The sequence below is a fragment of the Porites lutea genome, chromosome 6 (assembly GCF_958299795.1).
Source record: "Porites lutea chromosome 6, jaPorLute2.1, whole genome shotgun sequence".
Lineage (NCBI taxonomy): Eukaryota > Metazoa > Cnidaria > Anthozoa > Scleractinia > Poritidae > Porites > Porites lutea.
This window is the reverse complement of record NC_133206.1, coordinates 17,461,979-17,468,937: the sequence shown is the minus strand read 5'-3', so window position 1 is coordinate 17,468,937 and position 6,959 is coordinate 17,461,979.

The window sequence follows — 6,959 nt, the reverse complement described above, 5'->3', positions numbered from 1 at the left end:
CACACGGAACAGTTCAAAAACACAATGATTTGCTCTAATTGAAAACAAGCTATTTGGTCCTTAACGAAGAAAATAACAAGGAGACACGAGAGGAAAGCTAACAGAATCATTACACTTGACGGTAAAAATAGCGAGAAGGTCGAATTATAACATTGATCTCAGAAAACTTCGCGTAAACAACATCACCGGCCGCCGAAACCACAAAGCGGCTCTAAATGAAAAACCTACCGACTCTCCGCAATGATTCTTCATTCGCAGTTCAATTTAGCATTTCAGTTTCGAAGACAAGGGCAATTGTGCTGTTTAAGATAAAGATTAAGCTTATCGAAATGTTCGAACTAAACAAAAGAAAGCCAGGGATGCGATCCGCTGAATATCAAGTGACAATCCCGCTAAAATTTTCATAATTATACATAATTATGCGAATGTTTAGGCAATCAATCAATCAAAATCACTACCCGGTTTTCGGGTAGTGAGTGACGTCACTGGACGGCATTAACGGCCGGTCGATTCAGACGTTGTTGAGAGGAGAAAACGACTCGAAGCAATCGGATGAATTTCAGGTGTTCAGAGGAGAAAACGACTCGAAGCAATCGGATGAATTTCAGCCTATTCCAGCTAGTCATTTTTAGCACATTTTCTTGAATTCGAGAAAACCCATTTTATGAAGGATTTTTACCCGGGGAATTTTAAAACCACGACAACATGAAGGTAAGTGAATTGCAAATTTAAAACAACGACGACATAAATATTATTTCAAATATCAGCTATGACATGTAAAAAATATAATAAATAAATTAATAATGACGTACCGTAAGATATGTTTCGGGCGACCTTCAATAACAGCAACAGTAACAGTAACAACAGCAATATATGTTTTCCTTTTTCTACATTAAATTGTCCCGAAGATAAATCCAGTTTTAGGCCTAGGTTTTTAACCACTACTATCAAAAACCATAAAAACCACTCCGAACGAACCTTGTCCAACCACATCTTGTTCCCCTAGTTCACTACATTTAAATTCTGGAAGGCCTTCAAAGCGAACGGTTCGCTTCTTCTTCAGCGTCAATGTTTTAAGGCAATTTGAAATTTCCAGGAGACAACATGGCGTAGAAAGAGGTAAAACGAAGCACGTAGTGGCTACAAATACACGAATATTCCCGCCAAAATGCTGCGCAAAAAAATAGAATTTCTCTATAGACGGCACTGTATAAAGTTGTCAAGAAATATAAAATTCTCGTCAGTCTTCCGTTTCCCAGATGCGACAATCGGGGGTCTGTTTGATTTTTATTTTTTGAAAAGTAAACTGGGTCGCAGATTATAGAGTGGTAACGACGGTCTTTTTAAGAGCGACCGCCAAGAATAATTGAGCAAATTTTCGATTTTTTTGCAAAAGTGTCACAAAAAGCTCTTTATTTTAGAGAATAACATGAAATTCAATTTGCAAGTTTAGAAGTAGAGTCAGACGGTCTTGGGGAAGGACTCCCGTATAAAAGGGACGGCGGGGAAATTTATCATTTCTCGCTTCTGAGTGTAAATTGCCGGTTACTTTTGTCGGAAAATTAACTATTATCAGACCTTTAATGATTAACAGATCTCCATTTAAATTTGTACTTCTCCATTTAAATCTGTACTTTCAAATGTTATCTCTTTGTTTGGAATGTTCTACATATAGTCCAATCAGAATAGTCGCTTTATTGAGTGGTGTTAAAGTAACATTATACGGGTCTGCAGCGGAACGTTCCGCGCATTAATCAATGAGAATGGTTATATTGATCAATATCACTTCACACTTGTAAACAACGTGGTGACGTTACCCAGGTTTTGGGTTATATGATACATGGAACTATCAAAAAATAAGATAAAACGAACATGCTGTTATCTTAAGAACACATGCCCTTGTTTTTTTTTTTTCATTACTATTTTTTATTTTTTAAATCATAGGGTCATTTCGCGTACATGGAGGATTTCAAAGTCAAACCTGTGATAAAACTCGAAATGTTCCTCCTTTCAACCACTAAATTTTACTCACAAACAAGCCTTGTGTTATCAACTGAGTGGAACTAAGATAGAGCTTAACCGCCAATGGACTGGTTTAACTTAAATGCATCTTATCATGTTTATTTTTCTTCCGTGCCGTTCGGTGTTATTTCTAGCGCGTGCAATGTCTTCCCGGGAGTTCGCAGACCGTACCACAACAACATAAAGCATGAATTTATTTAAAACATCACGTTTTAAGAAAAAGAAAAACACTCTTCTTCTTCGTTTACCCGACGTAACTTCACTTTCGGCTGTATGCAAAGAATACCATAATGTTAGCCCCTCACAAAAATAAGTCAAACACTTGTTTTTTGTCATATGTTTCAACACTCGATTTCTTCATGTCGCTTTGCTTCGGAGTATTCTGCCCGTCCTCCAATTAGACGGAAGAGCATGCGAAATATAATAATGGGTCTCGAGAGAAGAGATAACATCTTGACGGCTGATCGATTCTAGAGTCTGCACTTTTTTAAGCTTGTACTTGCTGTTCTTTGTTGCGCATGCTGTTGTGGAAGACTTGCTTACCTTGGAAGACTCGCGTGCTAACGGCGGGCCATAGGTTTTCTGTGACCACGCACGACCGCTAAGTGTAATTTGATATGATATTTTTTTCTAATACTTCAGCGTGACAAACTGTCATGTAGGTTGAAGAAATTACTTATTTCAGGGAATTCTGCTCCTTAAACAGTTAATTTATTAGAAAAAGTATTACTTTAATGTTTATGAGTTCCTCAAAGAACATATTCACGCTTTTGTAGCAAAACTCGGTAACAGATGTTTCTGTTGGTTTCTGTCCGCCATGTTGGTGCTCATCCGGATGGGCACCAGCATGGTGTCTACATACAAATTTCTATTAATTTTGTGAAAACATTTCCTCGGATATCTCGTATACGATGTATTCCTCTGACCTGAATCCTTGGTGTGGGTCTTGGTATATTTACCTTCCTTCATTTCCCAGATTGTGGACTTTACCTATTGAACCGTTTTGATTTTTAGGGACTGGCCATTATTTATGTAGAGGGGGCCGGGGGAAGGGAAAAAAAGAGGGGAGGGGGGGGGGGGGGTCAAGGCTATTTCAGATCGGCTAAATGGGGAAGCTAAACTTCTTTGGATGTTTAGGGGGGTCAGCAGTTTGATCACGAGGTATATCAAAGAGGGGTCCATTGGCCAAGATGGGTAAAGCATGCAGTTAAATAGTAGAGCACAAACAGTGTGTGTGAAACAGTAACGCTAAATTGTACAATTTTATGCTAATCCTATTGCTTTTTGTTTATTTAAAGCATCACTAGTTTGTACAACTTAATCATTTGTATTTGACAGTCTAAATTCTGTTTGCACTCTAAACTTCATTTTTATTTCAAATTTTAGCAAATAAAGAATCCAGAGCTATCTGCTTTAATATTTGGTTGACTGACTTTTCTTTTAACGAAATGCTTGTGTCACTTCAATATCCCAAGAAAAACATGATGAGACAACAAGAAAGTAGTCCTTTTACAACTGCAGGAAAATCATTTGAAAAGAATAATATTTTGCATGGTTACTACATTTGTGTTCATCATGAGGGGGCGATTTCTAAAAATCTATCACTTTTCCTATATTTATACACTGCTTTTGTAATAGAGTAGGTTAGTTCCAATGTTATGCAAAGTAACTAATCATTTTATTATTAGTACTTTTATTTACCAATTAAGTCTTCACTCGTAACAGAGTATTGTTACATGCATTTTAATAATACTTTGTAAAGCATATAAGAGGAGATATGAGGTAAGGGGGGGGGGGTTATCACGTAAATATTGAATAAAGAAGGGGGGTCACAAGCTATTTACATGGTCTGCAGGGGGGGGGGGGGCTTACAGAAATCTTGAGCTTTCCAACATATTTTTCCCTCCCTCCACCCCCCTCTACATAAATAATGACCGGTCCCTTATTTTGATCTATTTTGAATGGCGCGACACTGAAAACCAGCACAGTACTTCCAAAGAGATTTCATTTGAATGGTTACACCATAGGATTTTGTCCACAGACGTTAAAGTTAGAACCACTTTACAAAAACTCCATCTTTCATTAGTCATCACTTTGGCGGTAAAAAGGTTAATACGGGCACCTAGATAATACGGCCACCTTGGCATGTATTCCTTAGTGTCCGCGTATTTACCGGGTTCAAGGTTTCCTGACTCTTTTACTTCTTTTCTTCTTTTTTTTTTTTTGCTTTAAAATCTAAAGCTAAAGGTTGCTAAAGGTTTGCTCAGTGTGCAGAGATCTTGAGGTATCCGATTTCCTTTGAGCCACGAATTATACCTGTATGTTGATTTTCCATCGAGGCGCACTGGGATGTTTCCGCATTACGGAAGTAGAAAAACGCTAAGCAAATAAACAACAGCATGGCACGGCCAGCAGAAGTACCTGGAATGATTTGGAATACAAAATTCAAAATAACAAAATAAGTCGGTGTGATAATAAAAAGAAGAAGAGCAATGAATAAAGATGTTTTTTTTTAATAGCGAACTTCGATCCCAAGAGTTTCGGTTCATGATCAATTGGTAAAACGACGTTAAAAAATTAGCCGCCATATTGTTACATTATCATCAATATTAGTGCCTTTCCTTGGCTACTGTCACTATAAAATGTCCCTGTACTGGCTGATTTGTGCTACTGACTGTATGTAGTTATATTAATTAAAATAGAATGGTTTGAATAATTATTTGGTTGTTTAGTAAATAAAAATTCAGCAGAAACTGTTTTACGAGTTTCGACTGACTTGCAAATCAGGGCACAGTGTATACAGTTGTATGGCTTGAATGGAAAAAAACTCGCTCGGATTCTGTCAGCATTTTTATCCTGTCAGGAATATTCTAGTTACCGTACTGATTTCCTCCTAGATGATTTTTCTAAGACAATTAACAAAAACAACGGCATAAACAATAATTTCAAAAGGTTGAGTTTGATCGTCCGGGTGAACGTAGTCCTGAATAGGACTGTTGTTGTTGACAGTGACTGACGTTTCGACAACCTGTGCGGTAGTCATCTTCAGAGTCAAAGTGAGTTGTATCACGTCAGTTGATGGTATTATACTCTGGTTATAGATCTGATTGGTCAATTATGTCGCGATGTTATTGGTTGTCTGTCAGTTAAGCCGTGATGTTATTGGCTATGAAGACCGGACGTTCACCCGGACGATCAAACTCAACCTTTTGAAATGACTCCTGGTTCAAACCTTTCACAGTTTTATAAACAATAATATTGGTAAATTGCATGATTCACTTTCAAACTAAAAAAATAGCTTGTATATTTAGCCATGACGAAGACTGATAAGGTTTATAGTCCAAAGTTTTCTTTTCTTTTTTTTTTTTCCCTTGAACATATGACAACAACATTTCACTATGCTCCACTGACGAAATAGTAGAAACAAGATTTTAAGGCAGACGCTGCTTAGAGAAAACCCTAGTAAATAAGAGCTTACAGTCATCTATAAGAGTTTATAAGGAACAGTTAACAAGCCACTCAATCTAGTCTCAAGCCCTGAATAATCTGTTTTGCGGCTAGCTTATAACAGAATCGATCTGGTTTTGCGAAATCATTTTTTTGTCGTAACTTTTAATAACCACGTTGTCCGTAAAGTAATTGCGAAATTTTAAAGATTTTTTGCTCGCTGCGTTTGGGTGACAAGAGAGTAAAGAAGTAAGAAAACATATAGCATTTCTTACGTGATATATAGACGAAATCTTCAAACACGGTCATAAAAATGAGCGTCGATTGTTTGCCTGACCATTAGCAATATGATGCCCTCGTGCCTTTCTGGATAGTTAATAATGAACAGTTATTATTCAAACACGTCATGTTCTACCGCATTTTTGTCCATTGCGTGAGTCCAAGGCAATATGTACTTTATCTAGAGTCTTTTAGTAAAACCACAATTTTCAAAGAAGTGGAAAGCGTTTCGGTCTATCACGCCATCTGTCGTTGGCGGATGCGATGACGAAAACACCCAATCCATTACTGAGAGCAAACAAGCAAACGAGAAGCAAAAAGAGGTAGAAACGTTCACTCTAAATCCATACGTACCTGAAGATTCCTTTATTTTCATAGGCGTAGCCGTAAATTGGCTAAAAAATGAAGGGTAATGGCTCTTTCAAAAATCCTGAAAAATCGGCAGCTTCTGCGAGAAAGTCTTTCCTTGTGATATTGAACCGTCATGATGTTAAGCTTTGAAAAAAGCTTCAATGCGTTAATTTTTGGGGTTTTTAAAAAGTCTTCAAAAGCAAATATTGATGCACGACAAAATAATTGCGCATTTCAAGAGTGAAGGGGAATGACGTACTTATTATCCCATTAGTCCATTTGAAAAGTCTTGTTTTTCCATTATTCCACTTTAAAAAGCAAAAATAATAATAGAAAAAGAAAAAAAAAACCTTGAAGTTCTTTTTTTTTTTTGCACAGGGGCAACCGCCATTTCACAATTTCCCAGAAAGGGATGGGGGAGTGGAGAGTAGCGAATGGTTGCACTACTGATTCCAAAGACAAAATTTCGGTTACGTTGGTATTCCCATTCGGTTTTTTTTCCTTAAAGTTCGATCGCAGTTCATAAGTATCATCATTTGTTTCTCTCTCATTTTTGTAGTAAAATCATTGGAAAAAAAAAAGAAAATTTGAAAAAGGATTAGATGATGAAAATAATAATAATAATAATAATAATGATAATAATAATAATAACAATAGTAATAATAATGATAATAATAATATTAACAATAATTGGTCATCTAAAACAATTTGAACATTGCCAGAACATTTAAGATAAATAGTTAGTTGGGGCGTTAAAAACACCACATTTTATTTTTTTTTTCTCCAGAAATCCATAAACACACGTGTTGCAAAACCTGTATTTTACTGATGTTTTTACGTAGATTTTGTAGAGTATAAGA